The sequence below is a fragment of the Canis aureus genome, chromosome 13 (genome assembly GCF_053574225.1).
Source record: "Canis aureus isolate CA01 chromosome 13, VMU_Caureus_v.1.0, whole genome shotgun sequence".
In the NCBI taxonomy this organism is placed as follows: Eukaryota; Metazoa; Chordata; class Mammalia; order Carnivora; family Canidae; genus Canis; species Canis aureus.
The window spans coordinates 7,937,902-7,964,219 of NC_135623.1; the positions used below are offsets into that span (position 1 = coordinate 7,937,902).

The 26,318-nt window shown below is 49.9% G+C and overlaps 1 protein-coding gene across 7 annotated transcripts in view; it reads left to right on the top strand.

Annotated features, from left to right (window-relative positions):
- Positions 1–26,318, top strand: part of HIVEP3 (HIVEP zinc finger 3) — a 457,232-nt gene that overhangs the window by 131,171 nt on the left and 299,743 nt on the right. For 3 of the 7 annotated variants that reach the window (XM_077844477.1, XM_077844478.1, XM_077844476.1), the window contains 2 exons: positions 23,343–23,578; positions 23,970–24,497. The exons of 3 other annotated variants lie outside the window; for them this stretch is intronic. The gene's annotated coding sequence lies outside the window, so the exon portion shown is untranslated. Of the gene's footprint in view, positions 1–2,529; positions 2,805–23,342; positions 23,579–23,969; positions 24,498–26,318 lie in introns of those variants that run through there. One more of the 7 variants, XM_077844486.1, reaches the window with a different exon arrangement.

Here is a 26,318-nt window from a genome sequence, read left to right on the forward strand (position 1 = left end):
CTTCTCTTTGTCCTCTTCCCCTCCTTTCTTCCATTCTGAAGGTGATGGGGAATTCTGGAAGGATTTTCAGGGGAGTTTATTGCCTTTCAGAAAACAAGATAAGGCCCTTGTGAAATATATGTCAGTGAGAATACAGAAAATCGAAATTCATAAAATTTCAATTTGATGTCTTAGGAAGTTATCTTGTATAAAAGAATGAACAGCCCTGAAACAATGTAGGTGTGTGTCATCCTGGTAGTGTTTTTATAACACAACATCGCATGAGGCGTTTCGCGGCCTAGGTGAGGACAGGATGTGAGGACCCCCCCACCATGTTCTGAGGAGAGGTGCTGGGTTCTGGGCAGGGCTGGCTAAGGTGTGGCCCACGCTTTCCCCCCCGCCCCCCTCCCGCCCCCCGACAGGCAGAGGGGTGTGCTGGAGTCGCTACCATGAGCCTTGCCTGGCTCCTCTCAGAGGGGAGAGAGGGAGATGCCCCCCCCACCCCATAGGCCAAGGGAAGGGCTCCATGGCCCTGATGCTGCCATAGATCCAGGGCCCTGTCCCCTGGATCTGAGGCCCCTCCAAGTCCAGGCTCTTCTAGAGAAGTCTGCGGGTGATGGGCCAATCAGCACTGCCCCCAAAGACAGAGTGAGCAGAGTACCACTGAGGGGAGGGCACACCTCCTCTGAGGTGGGACAAAGGTGACCTTTTCCCCGGGTGACGTGGACACAGGGGAGGTAGCCAGCTGGACCTGTCCTGATAGGACCCTGGGCCGGGGAGCACCTGCTGGCTCCCTCATCAAAGCAGCCCCAACGTGTTTCTGGATACATGTGCCTCCTTCCCTACTCTGCTTTCCTTTCTTATTTTCTTTTTAAAGATTTTATTTATTTATTCATGAGAGACACACAGAGAGAGGCAGAGACACAGGCAGAGGGAGAAGCAGGCTCCATGCAGGGAGCCCGATGTGGGACTCGATCCCGGGACTCCAGGATCATGCCCTGGGCCGAAGGCAGGTGCTAAACCACTGAGCCACCTGGGCTGCCCTCCTTTCTTATTTTAAAAATCTCTCTAATAAGCACTTTGAGAGGGAGTCTATATTGATGACTTCTATTACCTAGGATAAGTTTGGTATTTTCTTACGAAGCTAAACATACATGCACATGACGCAGCAAATTTACTTCTAAACGTTTACCGAGAGAAATGAACATTTATACTGGCAAAAAGATTGGTGGGTACACGGATATTCACAACAGCTTTATTTGTAATAGTCCCAAACTGGAATGAATGCAAACCCAAGTACCCATCAACTAGGGCACGTATAAATGACTTGCGGCCCAATACTTGCATTCCGGAATACAACTCAGTAATAAAAAGGAGCATGTGGCAGATACAGGCGGTGTTGGGTGGGTGTGAGTTCTCTGCATGTTACGTGGAGAGAAGCCAGATGTAGAAGTGCACACTGCATGCTTATATAAATCCTAGAATCGTCAAGACTAACCTACTGCCCTGTGATGGGGTTGGGGGATGTAGGACCAGGGGTGCACCAGGAGGAGGAGGTATAAGGGAACATTCTGGCGTTACAGAAATTTCTGTCTTGATTCGGGGGTAATGGTTACCTGGGTATATACAATACCCAACTGTTCCTCTGAAATGTGTGTGTGTTAATACATATAACTTACACTTCAGGAAAGTCGATTTTTATGAAGGAACCTAATAAATGGAACATAAAAGTTTTCTCTAAAAAAGGTAGCACAGAGGGATTTGCTTGTGGACAGCCTGGACTCCTCGATTTGCCAGTTTTTGGCTTATTCGCCGTAGAGGGTTCTGGGCTCCTTGAAGTAGTCCCCTTGTCTGTTACCAGCAGCCCGTTGAAGCTCTCTGCGAAGTTGTTGATAAGACCATCATTTTATTGATTTCGTTGTCAGATACAAATACACGCTCTGGAATAGCATGTCGCAGAGACAGTGCAGTGGCCCCACTCTCTGGGCATTTGCGCAGATCGGCCTGCCCCTGGCCTCTGGGGAAGCGCATTCATCATCTGATTTGTTATCGGGAGGACTCTGCGTCCACTTTTTCATTGTCCACTTAATGTGAGGGGGGTCTCAGCGGTAATTGTCACTTTCCGTGTCATCAAGCGACTCCTCCTCACTTTTGCCATCCGTTCTCCTGGGGCTTGGTACCTATGCTGAACAGTAAGATGTGTAGACTTTGGAATGTAGACACTTTGCTCGGCCTTATTTCTTATAGAGTAATCAAGTGAGCATTTTCTAGGCTTTAAACGTGTGCTTGTCACCACGTTGGGCACCGTGGGATGTGTGAAATCAAATCTTAGACTCTAGGCCCGGGGAAGCCTCGACGGGTCGTTTGGTCCAGCTCTTAATTGCAGGTGGGTAAGGTAACCGTCACTCCTTCGTGGCTAAAGCATCCTTGTCCCTCCTCCACCTCCGAGGCGGAGGTTGGTACCCTACCCTCCACTGTGGCTGGATGCAGAGGTTGGGCCTTGGAAGAGGTAGCTGAAGTCAAATGAGGTCATAAAGGTGGAGCCCTCATGCCAGAGGGTTGGTGTGTTTGTGAGAAAGGGAGGCAGTACCCGGGATGCACGCACAGAGGAAAGGCCATGTGAGGACAGACACCGTGAGCGGTGGCCATCTGCAAGCCGAGGAGGGAGGTCTCAGGAGAAACCGAACCTGCCTGCACCTCAATACCAGAGTGGCAGCCTCTAGAACTGTGAGAAAATCAGTGTCTACTGTGTAAGCCCCCAGTCTGTGGAATTCAGTTATGGGAGTGCCGACACACGTACAGCAACACGCGTACAGATGCTTGAGGTGGGCAAATCATCCTGAGCGTGTGCAAGGCCCTGTTCTGAGTTGTTCATATGTACAAACTCATTTAATTATACATGTGATCATCTGAAGTTAATATTCTTTTTTTTAAGTTTTTATTCCAATCCCAGTTAACATCCAGTGTAATATTATGATATAGTGATTCCACTTCCATGCATCACCCGGTGCTCATTGTGACAGGTGCATCCTTAATCTCTGTCCCTGTTTCCCCCATTCCCTCCCCTCTGCCCCAGCCACCTCCCCTAGTTACTATTCTTATTATTCCCAGTTTGCAGCTTTGAAAACTGGAGGACAGAGAGGTTAAGTAGCTTGCCCAGAGTCGCACAGCTCGCACTGACTCCTGGTGGGGTCAAGACCCTAAGCCAGGCAATCTGTCTTCATCCGCCTGGCTCTTAACCAGTACCCCTTACCCCTTCTGCCAATCCCAGGAGAACACACCCACAGGCCTGTTCTCTATCTGTACCGTAGAGCTGCCTCTGGGGAAAGGAACTTTCGGCTTTTTGCCTGACATCTTAGTGTTTTCCTTTATTAATAAATTTATAAATGAATTAATAAATCTCCTTTATGTTTATTTTTTAAAGATTTTATTTATTTACTCATGAGAGACACGGAGAGAGAGGCAGAGACACAGGCAGAGGGAAAAGCAGGCTCCATGCAGGGAGCCTGATGTGGGACTTGATCCCAGGACTCCAAGATCATAACCTGAGCCAAAGGCAAATGCTTAACCGCTGAGCCACCCACATGTCCCTATTTTAATTGTTTTAAAAATATTTTATTTATTTATTCATGAGAGGCAGAGACACAGGCAGAGGGAGAAACAGGCTCCCTGTGGTGAGCCCGATGTGGGACTCAATCCCAGGGCCCTGGGATCACAACCTGAGCCAAAGGCAGATGCTCAACCACTGAGCTACCCAGCTGCCCAATAAGTCTCCTTTATGAAATTTAGAAGTCTTGTTGATTGTGACATCATATTACAGCTGTGTGAGGTAGACAGCAGGGTATATTTTGAAATTTTGGAATGTGAGTGGAGTTTTTAAATGCTTTGACTGACACGTTTGTATATCCGTTCAGCAGATACTTACAGAACACCTGAGGTGTCCCAGGGACTGTGTCGGGTGCTGGGGATGAACGAACAAATGAATCAGATATGATCTCTGTCTTTATGGAACTCAGGAGGGAGAGGGAAAGTAACTCAGAGTCTTGTACATGTAAATATTTAGTTAAAAAGTGAAAATAGACAGTAATAAGGAGACATTGACCCATTGTGGGAGCTCAGTAATCATTGTTGAGTGAATGAGTCAAAGAAGGAAGAAAGGAAGGAAGGCAGGCAGGCCGGCCCAGTCATTCTTTGAAGAAGGGACATTTTGGCTGAGGTCTGAGGTGAGAGCAGGCTCAGCCAGGTGAGGGTGGCAGGATGGCCAGTGATCATCAGGACTGCAGCACCCCCCTTCTCCGAGCAGCAGGGGCTCTGAGTTTGGGCCACCAATGACCTCAGGTCCTTGACTTGGACTCACATCCCGAGAGAAGCTTTTTCCTCTTGCGGCCACACACATTCACATTCTGTTTCTTTTCAAATCTGTTTAGACACTGTTTGGGCTGTCTCCTTGTTATTTGTCCTCTAAATGTGTCACCTAAAAGGTTTGTTCCTTAATAATTTACATTTTTATAATGTCTGAGGTCTGTTTTTTTTTTCCTCCAGGAGGAACACATTTTCGACTTGATGATGAAAGCTAACGGAGAGAGCACTTTGTACAAAAACTTGCTCCATGGATAGGATTACTGAATGCATGAGCTGCATAAAGAACATTACTTGTGCATGAAAGACTGTTCCTTTCTGTGGAAGCTTTTGGGTTGAATGTGGCTTTTGTGCTTTGGCATTGGATCTCGGGGATGCTTGGGTTGGGTTCTGCTGTTTGCGTGGGGGATGCTGGTCTTGGGGTTCCCTGGCTCACCCCACTCATACTGAGGGTGGTTTCTCTTCCTCTGTTGGAAAAAGGGAAGCAGTCCCCTTCCATTTGTATATCTTAGGGACAATTAGCAACCGGGGCAGCTGAGTTCTTTTAGCTTTTTGATCCCTTGGGACAATCAGATTTCTCAATGTTGAGATGTGACCCTTCCCCCCACCCAATGTGGTGTCATGTAGTGAAGCCAGAAGGCCCTGTTCCAAGGTCTTCAACAAGCAGGTTGATGGAGGGCCAACACTTGCTTCCATCCTCCCGACGTAAGCAGCGTGGAACGTGTGGAATGTAAACAGACGGGAGGCTGGATGCTAGGAAAAATGTACACCACCGGTTTGAGCCCCATCTTTCTGTGGAGCAAGCCCTCGGGCCTCAGGCAAGTCACCTGATATTCTGAATTTTAGCTTCTCTTTACTAAAGGGGAGATGTTAGTGTTTATGGAGTCATTAGGCTGAGAGCTGTTTTTCTTTTTCTTTTTTTTTTTTTAATAATTCACATAGGCCTTTCATCAACCTTAGAGAATAAGTATTAGCATCTCCATTTGACAGACGAGGAAGCTGAGGTGTAGAGCACTTGGTACCGTGCCCAGAATCAGTCTGCTTGTAAAGGCATCACTAGGATTTGAAACCCAGACCTGTTGCTGAAGACCAAGCTTTTTCCCCCTTTCCCTCCCTCTGTGCCTGTGGAGGGGCTTGGGGTGAGCGCCAAAGAGCCATGAGCAGGGATGTTCTAAACCTTTAGAGCAATCCCTTCCCCCCCCCCCCCCCCCCCCCCCGCTGCCTCCCCATCGGTAATTGGTTAGTTTGGCTGAAATCTGAGGATGCTCTAGGGTTGAGTATAAACAACTTGAGACTGTTGGCTTCAGAGGTATATCTTTTTTCATTGTTTGCTAGTCCATCTGGCCACCCGAGGGGGCTTAAGAGCGAGATGTTTCTTTGCATAAAGGTATCCCAGTGCAAATGGACAGCCTGTCCCTGCAATGCTGCCATCTCTCACCAGTCAGCAGGGGACCCTCTCCCTGTGTATTCTAGATATCTGTGCATCTGCAGGGCACTTACTCTGTGCTGAACATTGGAGAAGTCAAACCGCCATCTGATGGAGCTTATTATATTCTAGTGAGAAAAACCAAAAACAAGACCAAAAGAAAAAAAGAACCCATGAAAAATCGCATCAACTATTGGTGATCAGGGCTAAGGGGACAAAGAGAGCTGGGCAAAGGAAAGAGGCCAGTGTGGCTAGAGTTAGAGCATCAGCCAGGATAGAGAGGTGGGAGGGGAGCCTGGCAAGTGGCCAGCACAGACCCTGGGGGCGGGGGGTGGGGTTTACTGGGCCAAAGGAAGCATCTTGATGCTGGATTTGTTTTACTGTTTAGAGACATTGGCTTCCACTTTGCATGCGCTGGGCAGCCTCTGGGGCCTTTGGGCAAAGGAGAGGGAGAAGGCAGAGATGGAAGCAGGGAGGCTTGATGAGGGGCTGTGGCAGCGGTCCACGGAGACGTGTGGCCTGGGTGACAGCAGTGGAGGGGTGGGAGGTGACTGGGTCCTGGCTGTGCTTTGAGGTGAGACTGATGGGATTTGCCATGGCCTTGGTCGGCCTGCCCTGTACTGCATAGGTGACAGGGTGGGAGGAACCCAAGGTAGGCCACTGACCAATTGGTGTGCCCCTGGCGGGGACATGGGTGGTATGGCTGCATGAGTACGGTCAGATGAGATGTCATGGTGGGAGTGGGGCCATCTGGACCTTGGGCATCTCACGTTAGGCACAAGGAAGACAGAATGGCTCACCATGTGCATACACGCTGAAAGAAATGAAATGCATGGTGTAGATGGGCCATCCCAAGGGAAGCAGGGGCCTGCCCTGAGGCTGAGTGCAGCTAGAGCCTGTCAGGGGCAGTCCTTGGGCCTGGGGGAGGCTCTGAAGGAGTCAGGGCAGGGAGGGAGGTGGCAAGGGGCTGCTTGGTTGGGGGGGGGGTAATAAAAAATGCTGCAGTTTCTTTCTTTATGCTGGAGAGTCTGAAACTGCAGCCAGCCTGTGAGCCAGATCTGCCTGCCACCTGTTTTTGCCCAACCCCTCAAGTTAAGAATGGTTCTTATGTTTCCAAATGTTTGTAAAAGAGAGAAAAAAAAAAAGGTCAAAGCAAACTAGAATATACAACAGAGACATATGTGACCTTCCAGAGCCTAAAATAGTTCCTCTCTGGCTCTTTATAGGGAAAGCTTGCAGTAGGCAGATGATGGCTTAGAGAAACTGGGACCAAGATGAGGCCACCCCATCCACCCCACTTTGTGCCACTCTCTGGAAGATTGTGCCCCAGGTGGATACCTGGTGCGGGACAGCACACTTCCTGGAGTCCCTGCCGAGCACCCCTGTCTAGGAGGGACGGTCCTCCGTAGCCAGTTACCACCTGGATGATTGGAAGGGCCTGCCCTGGCTCCCATCATGGTGCCTGGGGGGAGGGTCCTGGAGGATGAGAGAATCATGGATTTTATACACTTCAAAGATGATGGTTTTGCCTATTGTGCCTGAAATACTCAGAGGTTGCCCTTTCTGTTATGGGTGCCCTGGCATCGAGCACCCTTGAGACAGAGTCTGGGTTTAAGGCAGGTTGTGTATGGTGAGTTGGGACATTGAGAGTCTTGTCTAGCTCTTCAGTGACCTGTGAACAGCCTTTAGCGTCTCAGGGACCGTGCTCTGACACTGCTGACTGAACGGGGTGGTTTGCTGGGGGAACAGACTAGCCTCATGTCCTCTGAAGGCCTGATGGGCCAGCTGTGCTCCTTGGAAAAACACCCAGTATGCCAGAGATCAGCCAAGGTCAGGGAGAAACCGATCCAGGAGAAGACTGAGTTGGAGAAGGGAAGGTAGCCAAGGAGGAGGGCAAGAAGGAAGAGGTAGCAGGCAGGGGTCACCTTGTCGAACATATTTGACCTTCTGGTCCAGGCTCGCCAGGCCAGTTCTGGGTCCAGACCCAGGAAATCCCACAGGGAGCAGCCAAGTTCACTGTGAATCCTTGGCAAGTAGCCTGCCACGGAGAGTAGGCTGGCTCCAGAGGGAGGCCAGGAGGCAGGCCAGGCAGTGGCCAGCCTGGGGTTGACTCCGAGCTGCAGGTCAGCCTGACCTCTTTGGCTTCCAGCTCTGGCTGAAGGACAAGGGCCTTGGCATCTACTTTTGCCAGTGCAGTGGCACCAGGGGTTTCCACTCTGTCCCCATCCCTGGGGTAAGTGAAGACCCAGGCTCTGGGAGCAGTGGGGCAGAGGGGTTGGGCCCGGCCCCCACCCTACAGACATGTCCATCCCCCCGTGCTGAGCCCACAGACTGAGGGCCCCTGCACCCCACACTTTGAGAACTGCCTGTGTCAAGGGCACTGAAGATTCCTAGAATGTCAGCCCGGATCTGCCTCCAATGGTGAACTTCAGCTCGGCGGGGTGGTTATCCCTCTCTGTCCTTGGAGAGCCAGGGCTAGGACACCAGTTGCAGTCACAGGAGGGGAGATAAGGGACAGAGGGGCTCCGATTCTGACGTTCTTTTCCATCATAAGAGCCTTGTTAGTTGACTGGTCAACTCCTTTGGGCCTGTTTGGGAACTCGAAGCTCCAGGTTATGTTTTTTGGTTTTTAGTTTGTTTTTTGTTTTGTTTCCAAATCCTGAAGTACCTGTAAGAGACATATGGTGTTAACCTGGGTACTAGCCATAGATGAAACTGCTGCCACTGCTCATCCTCCTTCTTGCCATAGCTGTACATTTTAATTCTTGTGTCTTTTTCTTACAGCAAATGTACGGGCCCTACCTGATTTTACTAAACCTGATTTTACTCCTAACCAATAATTGACAAACTGAATTCAAATCCCAAGTGCCCTGGTCATGTCTTACTTTGCTATAAGATAATTCCCATCTCTCCAGGGTATAATGCAGACAGTTTCCCCAGGTCATTCCTTTTTTTTTTTTTTTTTTTTTTTAAGATGTATTTATTTATTTGTTCATAAGAGACACACAGAGAGAGGCAGAGACACCGGGAGAGGGAGAAGCAGGCTCCATGCAGGGAGCCCAATGTGGGACCTGATCCCGGGTCCCCAGGATCACGCCCTGGGCTGAAGGCTGCACCAAACCGCTGAGCCACTCGGGCTGCCCCCCCAGGTCATTCCTAACAGGGGGCGGCAACATGCAGAGCTGCCCCTCTTTAACAGTTGGAAGACAAGAGAAGGCTGAGACCAGAGCTCATCCCTGCAGTGAGGGAGGTGGCAACTCTGTGGAGCATCCTTTGAGGGCAGGGGCCGGGTGGCAGGTGCTGGTTGTGCCTCCATGAGCCTCAGGATTGGGGAGCCCAGTCCCCAGCTTCCCCTCCCACCACCACCTAAAGGCTTATAGGCAGAGGGCATTTAACAGGAGGGCTGCATGCAGGTCTGGCTCACTGGTGGTGCCCCTTGGCAGTGCCAGGCCTCCTGTCTGTGCCTGTAATTCCTAGCCCTGTGCCCCTAATCTGTGTTTAGCTCCAGATGCTGTTCAGGCTCTGACTAAAAGCTGGCATCAAGGAGGATATAGGCAAGGGCTTTAAATTTCCTGGATACTGAGGAGAAAGTGGATTTAAAAAGAGAGAGAGAGAGAGAGATCCGAGTATCAAAATGGAAAAGATGCCTGAGTTAACCCCTAGTGGGGTCAAGGCCAGTGATGCGAAAGTTGGTACGCCTTATGACAGGTCCCTTCACTTTTGCAGTTGAACTGCTCCAGCCTCAAACACCGGCAGGAAGTGCAGTGCTCTCATTAATCTCTGCAAGACTTCTCTGGAAACCCAGATTAAGTAGCTCTGTGAAGGGAATCTGCTTATCAAAATACTGATGAATAGGCTGGGTCAAGGGTGAGAGCCAGAGGCAGCCAGTGCCGAAGCATAAACCCCTTGGATTAGAGCGAGTCGTTCAATCTTTATGCCTGTTTTAGCTGCTAAAGCAATTTGCAGTCTGGATCTGATGTTCCTTTGAGAGTCTTCCTTATCCAGAGTTTTTCCCTGGGCCAGCCACCACTCAGCTGTGTCACTGGGTAGCTGCCATCAAGACATCTTCTGTGAGTTCCCTTCTGTCCTGGTGGCGGCAGTCGCTCCGTTCTGTATAACCAGAGGTCCTCACCATGGCTCAGGGCCCCTCTGAGAAGAGAAGCAGGTGAGCCAGACCAATCACCAGGTATGCTTCGGGGCCTGGTTGTGGTAGATCCAGTCCTTCTGTCCCAAAGTCACCCATCAGAGGCCTTCTGTAGAACAAGCAGGTGCGCTTCAGTGCGAGAGGACCAGCCTAAAGATAGGCATGGGCAGCTTCATTGTTCTTTTGGGGGTGGGGGTGGGGGTGGGGGAGCTTCAGAAATAGTGAGAAGTTCCACCACTTTTCTGGATCTTCATTTTTTTCTCATCTGAGGGCCTCTGAGTCTTTGCAGCATCCAGCTGTCTGCACACGGCAGGCCCTCTGTGTGAACCATTTCTCCCCTCACCTGCCCCTCTGAGAAGAGTCCTGCTCCTGCTGCAGGACCTGGATGCCAAAGATGCGAGGGGAGTTTGGAAGGAAGGAAAGAAAGCTGCATGCCCCCATCTTGAGGCCACTGGGGGATCTCAGGCGGAAGAGCTCGGGGGACCTGACGGGGCAGGCAGTACTGCAAAGGGAACAGTTGTTTTCCACTGTGATGTAGAGGATGGCATCTTCACTTCTTTCCAAAATTTTGTTTTTCCAGGATGGATGATTTGAGGGGGGGCGGTTTCTGCAGACAGCTAATCCCATTCAGAAATTCTTCTTCGCTTCGATCATGGCCCTTCTTAACCTGGATGTACTGCCCATTTCCGACCACAATCAGCCCTTACAATTGTAAATTCCGGTTTCAGCTTGGCAGACAGGGAACCCTGGGCTACCAAATGCCCAGGGACTCGTCCAAGATCCCACAATCAATTGATTGGGAGAGCCAGAATTACTGGCGTCTAATTTATATACAGGAAAATGCACGGATCCGTTTTGACAAATTCTTGCAGCTGTATAACCCACATCCCCATCCAGTGACCCAGAATTAGAGTCATTCTCTTGGCCACAAATGCGAGATTATGGGAAGCGCAGAGCTTGATGGGATTTCGGCTCCCATTAAGAAGACCTTCGTGTCCCCTGCTGGCCCCATTCCCTGAAGTGGCACACGGCATTGACCCCTTGCCTCTCCTCTTTTGTCCCATTCCCAGGGCCTGTGTTATTCTTCGGGATGGACTTCAGATTTCTACCTGTTTTAGACAGGGTTGTCTAGGAAACTAGAAATAACTGCAGATTCCGGGCTGTGCGGGTTGGGTGATCTTCAGCTACTGCATTAGAGCCCCATGATACCGACCTTCTCTGCCTTTCCCCTACACTCTCCTGCCCTCAGGTCACTGGAAGCATCCCTACATGGCCCCATTTGCCTTCAGCTCCCCTGCCGGAGCAGAGCTGAGCCTCCAGCTTAACTTACAAGGAGGGGGTGGCTGGTAGCTCTAGATGCTGGGTGACACAGGGACGGATGATTCTGTGTCTGGGAATGTGTGTGACAAGTGGAGGAGGAATGCCTCTGAAATTAAGCTTCTGTTTGACTCATCTTTGTCTTCCAGGAACTGGAGGAGGTGTGTGTTTCACACTGTTCAAGTCCATTCCACCTTAAGCATTTGCCTTTTTTTTTTTTTTTTTTTTTTGCACTCATTGTTTCCTTCCCTCCCTCCCACTGTCATTCAGAGTAACTGCAGCTGTGAGCATGCACTTGGGGTTACCTCTCTGAAAGGGAACTGCTTATCTGCCATCTGTATCTGTGGAGTGAGAACACTTGTGTCTACGTCAGCAAAGCTGGGGAATCATGAGACCCCCTTGTCTCTAAGGATCTCTATCTGATTCCCTTGCCTGACTCTGAAAATCCAAGGCTCCTGACTAGCCTTCAGTGCTCCTTTCACAACTAGCTGCCTGTCTTTGTTGAAATCTGTGGTCCTCTGTCCCCTGCATCTGTAGGTCACCTCCTTGGACTCCCAGCATTTCTAAAGAGGTAGGAGGCAGGCCTGGAGGGAAGAGGAAATGTGGAGAGTCGCACAGTAATGTGATGGAGAAAATGCAGGCCGGGATGTTGGCAGGGGTTAAGGGGGTGGAGGAGGAGGAGGAGGAGCTGATGGGAGGAGGAGGGGATAGGAGAGGATGAGGGACAAGGGAGGGGAAGGGGAAAGAAATGACTCAGTACTTGAGCACCGAGCTATGAGCATGTGCTTAAGCGTGAGAATCACTAAGTCCTTCTGTGCTTCAGTAGAAGAGAGAATTTGAAATCTGGGCTCCTGAGTGTCCCTGTTCCTGTTCTCTATGGCTGATCGCAACCTGGGGTCTGACAGACTGGCAGGGGAGAATCAAGAGCGGAAGAGGTGGGGACCGACTGGCTGTTTGGACGGCCAGCTGTTTAGGCACCGCTGGCTAGAACTTCAGCTGTGTCTGTAATTCCCTTTCACGGAATTACGGGGCCTGGTCCGTGGCCTCCTGTTCCTAGTTGATGCCCTGCCTTTTGGATGTTTGGGCCCTTTCAGGTTCTTGCAAAACTGTCTGAACACTCCTTACCCCCTCAGCTCCAGCCTGCCTCTTTACGCTTGACAAAGCCATCTCCACCTCCCGGCCACCAGCCACCGAGCTGTGCATTGCCAGATTCATCCATAAGCCCTCTTACTGCATCCCTCCCCGGGCCCCTTAGGCCTTTGCTCCACGGCATCTTTCCGGTGTCTTTCTCTCCTATGGCCAACACCTGGCTGCTGCCAGCCTGGGCCATTGTAGAAGCTGTCTAATGTTCTTGTCACCTCTAGCCTAGGTAGTGTCCCCACAAAAAGCTCAAGTCTTTAAGATTCTCCTTTAATTATGCTAATCTGCTGTTCACACGTCTCCACTCCAACTGCTCCCTACTGCTTATTGGATAAAGCCCAGACTTCTCTGTGTGGGATTCAGACCTCTCTGAAATCTGGCCTCCTTCCTCCCTATCAAATTCTCTTCGTCTCTGCCTCCCTTACAGCACCCCCCCACCCCGGGGGGCCGACAGCACAGGCAGCGTGGGCTGCCCTCAGAGCCTCCCAGGCTGCTGTCAGTCTCCCCTGCCCCCGCCTGCCAGCTCCCTTCTTCTCTACCTGCCCAAACTTTCCCTGCCCTGCAGCATTGGACACAACCCCTTTTCCCATCAAGGTGGGCTCGTCTCCCCCTGACTATGCCAGCTGCCCTCTGGGGCTTCTAGTGGCGCTGGCTGCCGTCTCCTGATGTCCTATATCGCCAGCTGCTACTGTGACTCTCATCTCCTCGGCTGAATCACAAGCCCTCGGTGGGAGCAACGAGGTTTGGCATTGATCGGCCCCAGCTCTTGGCCCGGTGCAGCATGCTCGCAGGTTCTTTTGGAGGGAGGGAGGTGTAGTGCTCGAGCAAGGTTCAGAGTGACTCTACACTAGGCTGCAGCAGGATCCCCAGACGAGGATGGAGAGAGACTTTTGTTTGACATCAGGAGCCAATCAGTCCTCGACTGAGGGTCGCATGCTGAGCTCCAGGGCTCAGAGGCCTCCCCACACCCACTCCCCATCCGAGGGGTGGGCCTGGGGGCTGGCAGTAAGGACTCCCTTCCCTCTTAGTTTGGAGTTTCACTCATGTTGCCAAGAACCTAGTCCTGGCTCTGCCTCAATCTGATTCCGCCTCCCTCCTGGAGGATGTTCTGCTTTGGGCTTTATTTTGGCTGCCGGCTTTACTGTTCTGCTGCTTCAGGTTTGTATGTTGAAGGTGTGCCCACGGGAAAATCTGCCAGGTTCTCACCCCACATGTGACTTCTTCCCCAGACTAGTAATTTAAGAGATGTGAGCGTTGTGTTTGCCACTGCCGTTATGCCTGCAGGGCCAAACCCAGCAAGAAGCTTCAGCTGTGACCGCCAAAGCAGGGCAGATTTTAGGGAGGGGAAAAAAAAAAAAACCCTTAGTGAAAATGTAGAAGGTCCTCTGACAACACTGCAGCATTCTGCCTAAGGATGCGGATACATTCAGACCGATTTCTAATCCAAGCACAGCTCCGTAAGAGCGGACAGCCAGCAAGTCTGAAGCCAGGTGTCTGCTTACTACGAACACAGTAGTGCACAGTGGGCATTCTCCAAGTCCTCACAGGCTTTCTACCAGCTCGGGAGAAAACTGCAGTGTGAATACTTGTGGATGAGTGGGGTGAGGGGAACGTTCCCTGTCCAGTGATTGTACCAAAGGCGAATGCAGAGCCAGGAAGAAAGTCCTACAAATGTGGCTGCGTAAACAGGCTGCTGGCCGCACCTTGTAAGCCTTTGTGCTATGTTGTCTTTGAGTGGGAAGGTGTTGGTGTAGCAGGATTTAGTCTGTGGCCCCCTCCAAAAGTTTCTCATCTTGTCAAGGGAAGACTTAAGGAATTCCCTGCTCTCATCTACTAGAATTATCTACTAGAGGCCTAGCCTTGTCACTTTGACTTCTCTTAAACAACCCAGGTGTCCTTATGCAGAGGCTCAGGAGGGATGTCGAGATACGAATTTCATCTTGGGAAAACATGGAGGCCACTGATATTGGTGGGTCCCCAGAGTCCAGCTGTTGATCTGCAGGCCTTCTTTTCTGTCAGATTTGCTTGCTTCCTTTGCTGGTCTGGACCAGAGTTAAATAATCCCAGTGTTAGAAAGAACCTCAGAGCTCACATCAATCCACTTTCCACAAGGTAAAAAGATGCCCAGTTCCACAACTTGTGTCCATCGAGCCCTGTTTGACCCTTCTCAGCAGTGGGGGTTTTGCTTCGAGCTGTCTGCGTTGCTGCTTCTAATTACTAAAAGGGACTTCCTTTTTTAAATAAGAAAGGGCAGTTCACAGGAGAGGCAATACAAATGAAAAACTGTTCAATATCCCTGGTAATTAAAGAAAGGCAAATTAAAACAATGAGATGTTCTTTCCCCTAACAAATTGGCAAAGATTTTCTCAAAGGTTCGTTCTCGGTGTAGACGAAGATTTAAGGAAATGGGTCAACACTTGGTATGTGTTAAAAGCCTTAAAATCCATACATCCTTCGATTTGGCAACGCCCTTTCTAGTGCTTTCTCTAAAGGAAAATAATCCTGTTTGTGGGGCGGGGTTTGGCTGTGAGGATGCACCTAGTGGTGATGCTTCTAATAAGACCTGAGGAGTAGCCAAGTGTCTAACAATTGGGGCTTGGTTAAGTCAGTAGTGCCACATCCTAAGCATTTCTTGGGCATTTTGTATTCATTAACTCACTTAAGCCTCACGATACCACTACAAAGTAGGCCTGTTATTTTGGCAATTTTACAGATAAAATAACAGCTGCGAAGAAGGCAGGTAACTTCAGCAAGATGATCTGGATGGCTACTAGTGGTGGCAGGATGTCCACCAGGGTGGTCGCTCTCTCCAGAGCCCATACATCCTTAACGCATGCGCCCCGCTGCCTCTCATAACAGACACGTGAAGCAGAAAGTCTGTACTAAGTGGAATGTGGGTACTCTCCCATTTCTGTTTAAAATACTGAAGACCCGAAGATACATGGCATTAATTTGGTAACTGGAAACATTTTGCTTAAAAACAATCTATTTTTTTTTATATTTAGCCAAACTCGGATTTTCTGTAGCCTTTACCCATCTCATTCATTTACCAAATTTTCATTGAGCTCTTCCAATAAGCCAGGCATGGTGACAGCTGTTCTAGATCAGCAAGGTCGAAAACTGGCCAGGCCTAGCTGGTATAGAACTTGTGTGCCAGAGGGGAGACCAGTGAGAAACAAGTGAACAGCCATCAAGGGCTGCCACTTATTGATGCCAGCTGTATGCTAGGCATCCTTCCAAATGAGATTGATATCTCATGTATGTAGTCCTTTACATGGTTCCTTTTGTAACCCTGGGCAGCATGTGGTTTAATCCTCAAGGTCACCCAGTCCATAGGCAGTGGGGCCTGGATTCATCTCTGGCAGGGACTCCCTAGCCTAAGCTTCTTACTTTTCCAGCGTCTCCTCCTAACTCGTTACAGTCCAGCCACAGAGGCCCTCCTTGCTTCAGGGCCTTTGCACTTGACATTCTCACTCTCCCATTAGATCTGTGTATGGTGGCCTCCTCATCATGCAGCTCAGAGAGGCCTTCACTGAGCTCCCTGTCTAGGGTGGCTTGTCTCGTCACCTTGTAGGCATTCTTCATCACTTCTATCACATCACCTTATTTTTTTTTTCTTTGTGCAGTTTTCACTATCTGGTATTATTTGGCGTTGTTTCACCTGCTAGATTGTAGGCTCCATGGAAAATGTGTTCCTTGTCCTTTTGTTCGCTTTGCTATCCCCAGTACCTAACACAGTCCCCAGCCTAATGGGTGCTACTGGAGATGGGGGGAAATGAATCAGTGAAGGTGTGATGAGCACCTCCCCTAGAATGGTGGTCTCCAAAGTGCGACATGCATATTGGAAGCCATGGAAGGTGAGATGATCCACTGTGGGGCAGGAAGAAAATAATGACAGACAGATGGACACATAGATACATAGGTAGGCACACATGCATATATCATTCTTTCTATTTTTATGAATAATTTCATAAATCGTTGAATGAAGTATGAATATAATTTACAAATAAATATAACCCATATGCAGATATACTCAAATGTTTGCTGCTAGGGCACATTACCAAAAAACTTGGGGGACCATTGGCCTAGAAGGAAAGACATATGAGGAAATAGGCCATTCCCATGTGGTATCATAAATGCTCTCGACAGAGTGAGTGCAGAATGCCATCGGAGCATATAGAGGGTTATCTAACGTGCTTTAGGGGGTTGAAAAATTGTGAAAACTTAACATCTGTTTCTTACTGTTTTGTTAATATTACTAATTATTGTTTTTAAAACTATCTAGAAATACACAAAGTTTTATTTTTAGGCCATTAAAGCCATGTAAGTGACCGTAGCCTTTATGGGAATTTTCTTAATAAATGGTGAAAGAGAGAGCACTTCAGATTTCACAGTTGACTGGTTAGAGAGGTTAATTTCTGAAGAGTTCAAATCTGACTATTTATGACCTGTGGTTAAATATCCAACTTGCCCTTGCTTTCTGAGCTGCAAAATTAATCTGAAAAATAGAAAAATAAACATGTCTTTAGACTCGGTCTTCTAGCTAGAGAGGCCATAAGGCATTGCAGTGGAAGAACTTGGACGCTAGAGTCTGGTGAATTTTGGCTTGAGTCTCCTTCTTGCCTCTTTCTGCATGACTTTGAGCAAGTCCCTTTTCTTGGCTCCCTCATCTACAGAATGGGCAGACCTGCTTCAGGGCTGTGATGTTGTGAAGATGAAACAGAACAATGAACGTGAAAGGCCCAGCTCTTGGCGCCTGGTGGGTCTTTCCCAATGTCAGACCCTCCCGAAGTCCTCTGTTTAGAGAGAAAACTCCATGTGGTCAGAAAGCACGTAAGCATACATCCATCAGAATACCATCAAGACATGCTTTCTCTTTTATGTACTTGATTAAACGGAGTCATGCTCCGACAAATTCTTCTTTAAGTCATTGAAATTGATTTCACGTAGACCACAGCCATCCTTCCTGAGCTTGTCTTGACCCTTGACATTTTGCTGGCGATACTATCAGGCTGGATGGAACCCTCCTTTCCCTTCTGGGCTCGAGCTGGAACGATGCTGCAGCTGGATTTCTGCGCTACAAATAACTCTTGTCTTCGGAGCACCGAGGGTTGCAGTTGGGTTGAAGCAGAGTAAACAGAGAGAAGCCGGGACCTTGGCCTGGGAACCTCCTGTGTCCTGGGAGTGAGGCCTCTTGTGGAGTGGGGGAGGAGGGGCGGGTGGCCTGTCTGAGGGAGAGGAATTGGACGGGGAAGGCAGAGCACAGCAGACTCCTTGGCATGCGCTGCAGAAGGATTCCCTGAAGGGCTGCACAGAAGAGAAATGTGCTGTGTGCTTGGCAGGCCAGAAACCACAGAGAACCTGGCAATGCTTTTTGAGGATTTGGGAGCAGAAAAGCAGACTCCCTAGGTGGTTATTTATAGAGCCGGCAGCAGTAATGATCAGTTAGAAAAAATAAATTATAACTCAGTTGAACCTGAAATAACTTTTCTTTTGCAACCCCAGGCATTCCACACAGGCTGCTTGCACACCACTCCCTCCTCATAGTGTTCCTGGAGGCCGAGGGTCCGCGCCAGGCTTGCTTGTGCCTTCCCTGAAGCTTCAGAGCGCACAATGAGGCAGCAGAGAGAGAGAGAGAGAGAGAGTGTGTGTGTTTCTGGCCAGAAACAAAGAGTTCTGGCTGGATGATTCCTTTCTTTTCCCCCTGCACCCCCAAATTGCAAAACCATCCTTTCTCTCCTCCCTCAACACGTCTGTAACATGCAGCAGAAGGTGGGTCTTGCTGGGAATGTGGAATCCGTGGCACGCTGTGCCTCCACTTTCGCACGCCTCGTTCACGCGAGCGTGTGCGCATCAGCTGGGTTTCGGCGTCTGTGTTTGGGCTGCAGCAAGAGCTTCTTTAGTAGAGTGCCTTCCGAGAAGCTGGCTGCCGGCTCGGAGTTCACGAGGCCCCCAGGTTTTCATCCCCGCTCAGCCAGCAAGCAAGACCACCATGATGTTCACGCTGACAGCTTGGCAGTGGGGTCACTGTGAGCTGCCCGACCTGCCACTTGGCATCTTGACACTTGGGCACCATCCTGCTTTCCCTCTCTCACCCATCTGCTCCTTCTTTTCTCTTCATTCATTCACTCCTTCAGTTGCTTTTCAACCAGCAAGCATTTGCTGAGTATCTACGATGCAGAAATAAATCCAGAGACTACAAACTGGTGGCACTTGAGCCAGTCTGGCCTGCAGATGCATTTGATTTGGCTCTCAGCGTGGTGTCTTAAATTTGAATTTGCTGCTGACACATGACGATGGGGTGATTTCACATGAGAATGCTGATACCAGGCTTCTCCCCCCCAAATCTGAAGTTCTGGCAGTATGGGCTCACATTTCCACGTGGTAGTATTTTCCATAAGGGCAGCTGCCTCCTTTGGGTAAGGCCAGCCCATCTGATTCAGCACAGATCCTGAGGCTCCCAATTGTCTGATCACCACCAAGACAGCTACCATCTAGGTCCCATACATGAGCTGTTTCACCCATTTATGTGACCTGTGTGATCCTATGTGCGTTTGAATCGGTGACCCCTGGTGCAGACCCTAATCTGAGGGATTTTATGGTCCAGTGGGAGAGACAGACAGGTGATGTTAGTCCCTAAGGAGGACTGCTATGAGAGCAGTATACTTTGGGAGCACGAGGAGGAGAAGATTGATATTGATGAAAAGAGTCAGGTGTTGATGGAGGTGTTTGGAACCAGGTGTTGAGAAGGCAGTTCAATGCCAAGATGAAGCTGGGAAGGGCACCTCAGACAAAGAGCTCATGTAGGAGCTCAGAGCGGTGAACGGGCAGGAGAGTGCAGTGTGACAGGGTGAGCAAACCTGAACGGGTTGGGAGTGAGGCTCTTCTCTCTTCGGTGGGATGCTGCATGGCCAGCTCTGCCCAACCCCAAACCAGAGACCATGGGGCCCTTCACACCCACTTCCAGCTGGTGGAGGCCCCTCCTCCAGTGTCTGCCCCGATGGCAGGGTGGGCCCGTGAGCAAGTCCCAGACCTGTCTGCCAGGATTTACCTTGAATAGCAGAGTCCTGCTGTCCCTCCCCACCCTAACCCAGAACCCAGGGAGATTGGGAGGACAGAAGGAGATGGAGAGGATAAAGTGGGTCTGTGTCCTCCATCAGAGGGCAATGGGTGGCCCTCAACACAAACGCAGTGAGTGGACAGGCTGAAGAAGTCTCCATGGTCCTCCTCCCTCTCCTAGCATCTTTGTCTCTGCATTCCTTGAAAGCCAGCAGTCCTCAGCACATGAATTCCCCTGGTCCTCTCCCTGGCACACTCACGCTTTCATTATTTTTTATAGGCTGGTATCTCCCCAACTGGCATCGTCAGCCAACCCAGAGCTGAGGGGTTGCAGCGGGGGTGGGGGAGGGATCTTGTAGCTTCTGGACGATTCTCCCTGGAGAGTTCATACGTACCTCAAACACTACCAGCCTCCATCCCTTTCATCCCAGGAACTCCCTTTCTTGCCCTTTCTGCACCTTGATATCCTTCCATTCATGAAGCCCCTTGATGCATGACGTAGCCCCTGAAGCTTTTCAGATTCAAGCAGCTACCAGCACCCATCACATCATAACACTGCCAGAAATGAAAGCACTTGCCTGTGACCCAGACACCCTGATGGGTGCAGCATTTAGGAGCCAGAAGAGAACTTAGCTACTGAAGGTGACCTTAGTGCAGCCCCTAACCTTGGTCCCCACATACTGCACCCTGTGTGTCTGGCAGGACCAAGGACTTCTCGGTGGTTGTGATGAATTCTGTGCCCCCCCGCCAGACTCTCAAGGGCGGGAACTGGCTGCTGTGCTTGTCTTTCCCCAGATGGGCCGCTGCGTAAAGCCTATGCCCAGTTGTATGTGGTTAGTAGCCAGTTACCCGACTGAATCGAACTCTTGTAGAAGGGATGAGGGGTTACTCTTTGCACGCAGATTTGTCATTAAGGTTATCACTTAATGAAGAGTAGAGACAGTGTCCAGTGGAGACTGGAGTGACTGGGTCAGAGGAGGTGACATCTGTAACGTCAAGGCACCCTATGGCCAAGGGCCTCTTTGCCTGGAGCATTAAAATTTGATTAATGGGAACCTGGTTGCTGCTGGGGTGGTGAGGAGACCTTCGGGAAAGGAAGGAGTGCACCCCTACCCCCAGCCCCTGCTGGGACCTCAAGAAGCCAGAGCCTGGTGATGAGATGGAAATTTGGCTTCTCTGAAGTCCCCATCTCTGGGACTCTGGGTTATCCAGAGAATTTTGGCCAGAAGTTGAGGGATGTCAGCCAGTTTTCTGCCACTTGCCCTGGTTCAGTTCCACTGACGGTTTTCCCCGTGCTCTTCTGCGGCTTCCCACAGTGGTCTTCTCCTGGGCCTCCTTCTGCCTGCACCATCTGTGGCTGTCGCTCTGACTGCGACACCGCAGGGCAGCTCCAAGTGGCCCATGCCAGGGCCCCAGGGCCGCAGTCACGGGCCTGGGGGCCTCCGCACAGCAGCCTGGGAGTTGCCCTCAGTGGGTAGAACTAAGAGAGGTGGCCACGCAGGACTGGGTGGAGATGCACACCCTGAGAAATTTTGCAGATTTGGATCCCTCCAGAGACTGCATGGTCTGATTACTAATAATTCAATAGCAAGTTATAGTCTTTTACCAAGTACCCTGAGCCTGGAGCATTTGCCATCCCCATTTTACAGATGAGGAAACTGAGGCTCAGAGAGACTTAAATGACTTGTCTAGGGTTTGAAGCCAAATCTTGACTCTAAAACGTCTCATCATCTCACTGTAGGGTTTGCCTCTCTCACCCTGCAACCAGGTAGACCCGACCCAACAGCACCCTCTCTGTGTGAAAGGGCACCAGAGCAGGGGACAGATTCAGCAGTAACCCCAATCCCTGGAACTTCCTGTCTGCTCTCTTCTGTCATTGAGGACGCCAGCCTAAGGCTTCATTTCCTCTTCCTACATTGTGTTAAAGCACAAGGAGTCCAACTCCTACTGTTGGGAGGGTGAGAAATTCGAAGCAAAGTCTCAAATTTCAACTTTGGGAGCCACGTTGGAAGAAGATGCTCTGTTTGATTCCTCTGTACATTCATTTCTTCGTCCACCAGGTGTGTGTAGAGAGCCTGCTACGTGCCAGGCACTGTTCTAGATGCAGGAGTTACAGTGGTGAACAAGACAGGCTAAGTCCTGTCCTCTTGGAGCTCACATCCTAATGCCAGGTGGTGATAAGCAAGGCATGATGAAACAAAATGTTTCAGGTGGTGTTGGGGGCTGTACAGAAAATGCAGAAGGGTGATGGGATAGAAAGTCACCGCATACGTGGGGAGTGGGATCTGCTTGGGTTGGTGCTCACGAGAGACTCTTGAGGAGGACGCACCCAAGGTAAGGTGTGGGTGACAGAAGGAGCCTGACACGAGAAAAGTGGAGACAGCAGTTTTCCAGGAAGAGGGACCGGGAAGGGCAGAGGACCAAGTGGAAACCCAGAAGGAGATTTTAAGGAAATAATATGCACAATGGTGTTTGATTTCGTGGACTGTCATCACTGTGGTCCGGCGACACTGTGCCTGGTGGGAGGACTTACCCTGGGACCCTACATACGCAGAATGGGATTTCTGCAAGAAAAACAGTTCTGACTTCTAGGCAGCAGATTCACAGTTGAACTTGGAGAATCAGGAACGGCTTCCATCACAGGCCTGCTAAGAACTGACCGTGGCATAGGATGAGTGCTCTGGCGTGAAGGACAGACAGGAAGAAAAAGCCTAAATTCACCACCAATTGCAGAAACTCCTGACCCTTGTGACTCTCGTAATGGCAAAAGTCAGGAGGTTTTGTAAGATCCCATATACATGATCTGGAATAGTGCTGTTGAGGTTTCTAGTCCGGGTTCTGCTATTGATTATCTGTGTTTCATTGTCTCTTGGAACGAGTCAACCTTCCTAAACTTGGTGATACTGCATGAAGTGAGCGGGTTAGATCATCAGATGGATTCTAGGGGGCTTCTTATTCTTTTTCTGTTAATGCCTTCAAATGCCTGCATTGATGATCAGCAGTGAGTTTTCTTTGTGTTGTAGCCTTTTCTGAGCCTCTGCTGTGGGTGAGGTTTGAATGCTAAGTGAAAGTGAGTCATTCGTAATGGTAGCGGATCCTTAACATGCTAGGTGCTACTATGAACCTCTCTTGGCGTAGACCAGCTGTTCCCAAACTATAGTCTCCAGACGGGCACTAGCAGCAGCACCTGGGAACTCGTTAGAAATGCAAATTCACAGCCTCTACCCCAGAAACCTTGGGGATGTCACCAAGAAAATCTATGTTTCATCCGGAAGACTTTCTACACACTGAAGTTTGGGAACCACTGGTGTAGAGTAGGTGCTTTAGGATTTGGGGACTACCAGTGATGGGCTCTTATATTTCAGTCATTCTTGTGGTCACAAGAAATGGTTATATTTGTAAGATGTTTATCCAGCTTGGCTCGGTGAGCACTCTTGTGGCCGTAAAGCAGAAGGAAAGCTCCCGGCCCGTGCTGGGATCTTTGGGTTGGCATCATGTCCCCAGCCACTACCCCAGGGGAGCAGCTTGGAGGAGAGCCTTAGCAAGGGGGTGTGCTCATCCTAGAGGAAGCCTCGAGTGAGGGCACCCCTGCATGTGCTTCCGCGGAGTCTGGCTTGATCAGAGCAGGTTGTTGATTATGATTAGTGTTCACACTTTTTGAGAATACGGAGCTGTTCTGACGGTAGACGTGTTCGGCGGGTAGATCTGCGTGCACCTGTGTTTGTGAAGATCAGTGGTGCCGAAAGGTCTTGGGTCCCAAATAAAAAGTAATCTGGTGACCGTGCTGTATGGTGAACTTAGACTTCGGATCCAGTTTGGTCTCTTGCCTAAATGTCCACTTATAAATCTAGGATGAGGTGACCAGATGGTCCAAATCACCCAGGACTGTCCCGTGTTTCCCCTTCCTGTCCCTCTCAGTCTGGTGTCTCGGATTTGGCTCTGCGTTGCCCACTCCTGCTGGATCTTGTCCAGTCGAGGGACATAAACATCCTGGCACCTTCCTGAAGAATGGGAAGAAAGGAGATTCTGGAAGCACAGAGTGAGCCGCCGTGCCGGAGGCCGAGGAAGCGGACGCCGGAAGGGAACGCTCCCACACCCCCAGGATCCCCGAGGAGAGCCGGTGCTGGAGGCGTGCAGGCCCAAGAAGGGGAGAAGTAAGTCTGTTTCTCTGGCAGGGCTTAGAGGAGGGTTAGTAGTAGGTGGGGGTCGGGAGGTGGGGCTGGGATGGCGAAGGCTGGGAGGCAGATGGGCCACGCAGGAGGTGACAAGGGCACGGCGAGGAACATGAGTGCTTCAGCCCAAGCTGGCCTGGCCTCTCTGCTCACGCCTTCTGCCCCCTTCCCGAACTCTTTCATCTCTGCTCCTCCCTGGTCCTTCCTGTCATTCTCTCGGCCCCACCTCCCTCGTTAACCCCTGCCCAAGCCCCTGCTGTGTCCTGCCTGCTGTCCACTCCGTCCTGCTTGCCTCGTTTCTGTCCGTTGTTGACATGATGACAGCAGGAGAATGGTAGAGTCCAATCGTGATAAGTGCTCTCCCTGTTCACAGATGCCAGCCGTGACCACGAGCCACCCCCAGCAGTTCCCGAGCAGTCCGCCCAGGGCCAGCGCGTGGAGGACGCACAGCGGCTCGCTCGCAGTTTGCAATGGCCAAAGCTGGAACGGAGGCCACAGAGGCCGAAGAAGCAGCGGGGGTCCACAATTTTCAGAATAGCCCTGAGAAAACCATCTCCCGAATTACAGCCAGTTTTGCCAACAAATGTTGTGAGAAGAAGGCCCCGCTGGGTCCCATCGTGCCCGGATGCCATTCCTCATGGACCGTGAAGATCTCGCCTCTGCCTTTCTAAGCAGGTTGCTCTCGTTTCAGCTCTGGTAGTCCTGGGTGACCTTCTCCAGGAGGAAGTGTGAACTTTGTTTCTCTCTGAGTCCTGGATTAAACTGTCTCACCCGAAACTGGCTCATTTTAGGCTAGAAGCACCTCTAAACGTTGCTGTTTCTCAGAAGTTGCCAAGTTGATGGCACACTTGTGTCATATGTGAGCGGGGGTCCTCTTCTGGCCTGGTCAGCATGCCTCCTGGTAGGCTCCTTGGTGCTTTGCTGCCCTGTCCTCCCTGCCCCACCCCATCCTATCCCAGGGGAGACCCACCCAGCAGGGGGGCCCTGCCTCTCCTGGTGAGGACCGTGTCTGTAGTGGATATGCTGTGGCCCGATGTGTGAAAGAAAGTCTGGTCTGGTGGAACCAATGTCTTTTTAAGTTTGAGGGGAGACGGGGACAGGGCTCCATCCCTGGTAGCTTTCAAGGAGGCCATGCCCTCACCTCAGCCGTTCCTCTTCCAGCCTCACGCTGTTACTCTCACCTTCTCCAGGACAGTGTTCTTGTCTTTATTCAGTTAAAAGTAACGTTGGTTGTTTTTTTTTTTGTTGGTTTGTTTTGTTATTGAAAAGCAGCATGTCCTTATTATAAAAACATCAGACATGTGGACAAAAAAGAAAGAAAAAATACGAGCTCCAAATCCCGCTTACCCCGGAGACAACCATGGTGATTCTGTTGAGGAGCTGTGCATAGATGTGATGCCACACACATGCCTGCACATACGCGTGTGCATACAGATATATATACACTCATGTGTATAATTATATATATAAATGCAACTGCAATGTCACGATGCCACGTATGTCCTTTGATAACATACATTGTCATTTAATGCCTTATGAGCATTAGCTTTCTAGATCAAGCTTTTTTTTTTAATGATTAAGTAATGCCTTTAATTACAGAAGAGACAACTGAGACCAGAAATATAGAGTAATTTTCAAAAAATGAGGGCGTTAAGTCATTTAGTATGAGGGAACAAAGCCAAGCAGATACAACTCAAAGAATACACGTCTCATGGCTTTTGTTTTTGCCATGAATTGCAGGAGTCTATAGCCATGGTAATGTTAAAGTATTCAATTATGGAGACAGACCATCATTTATTTACCTAATTTCATATGGCTTGAAGTTTAGGTGGTTTCCGATTTTCCTCTGTTTTAGGCAGCATTAATAATAATGAACATGGTTCTAGTTAATTTTCATACAATTATTTCCTTAAGGTAAATCCCAAGAAGGAGATCAAAGGACAATTGATGAAGGTTACAAAGACCTTGGAGTATGGAGCCTGCATTAATTGCTTGGCACCTAAGCGCATTAGGGCCTGGGCCACTGGGAAGGCTGCATGTGCCCTTTCTTTGATGACTTTATATATCCACCCTTGGGTAGCTCTGGCCTCCTTTCCCTTGGCCACAACAGAGCATACCCATGAGTGACAGCTAAGCTAAGCAGATGACGGATGAGGGAGTGGCGTCTCTCCGGGTTTCGTATTGGGGTATATCTCATGGTTCCTTACTGGATGCTGCGAAGTAGTCATTCCTTCATGACCCATTTATGGAGCAGTCACTGTTGCAAGGCGCCAAGCTGAGGGTGAGAAGGCAAGGGTGAATGAAACAGGGGCTCCATCCTCTGGAAGATCCAGTACCTAGAGAGGCCAATGACTAATCACACACACTTACGCCATAGCATAGTAAGAGGAGAAACTTGATTGTATACCTCAGGGCAGAAAAATCTGGAACAATCCAAAAGTCTCAAAGGAAAAAACATGAAACCACACCTGATCCACTGGCCTATTCATGACAGCTGTCATCTTTGAGTGTGTCCTTTAGGCGGTGACACGTGCTTGTGGTCGTCCTCACTGGATAGCACCTCCTTGAAGGCATTGTCTGTGTGCCTCCGGAGACCCTGGCACCGCTTACCCAACGTATTCTGAAATCTGTTAAGTCTGAAATCCAAATGGGAGGAAACAAAATTAAAGGTAAAGGGATTCATGACTTAAACAAAGTCTCAATGTTTTATGTATGTAGGGAA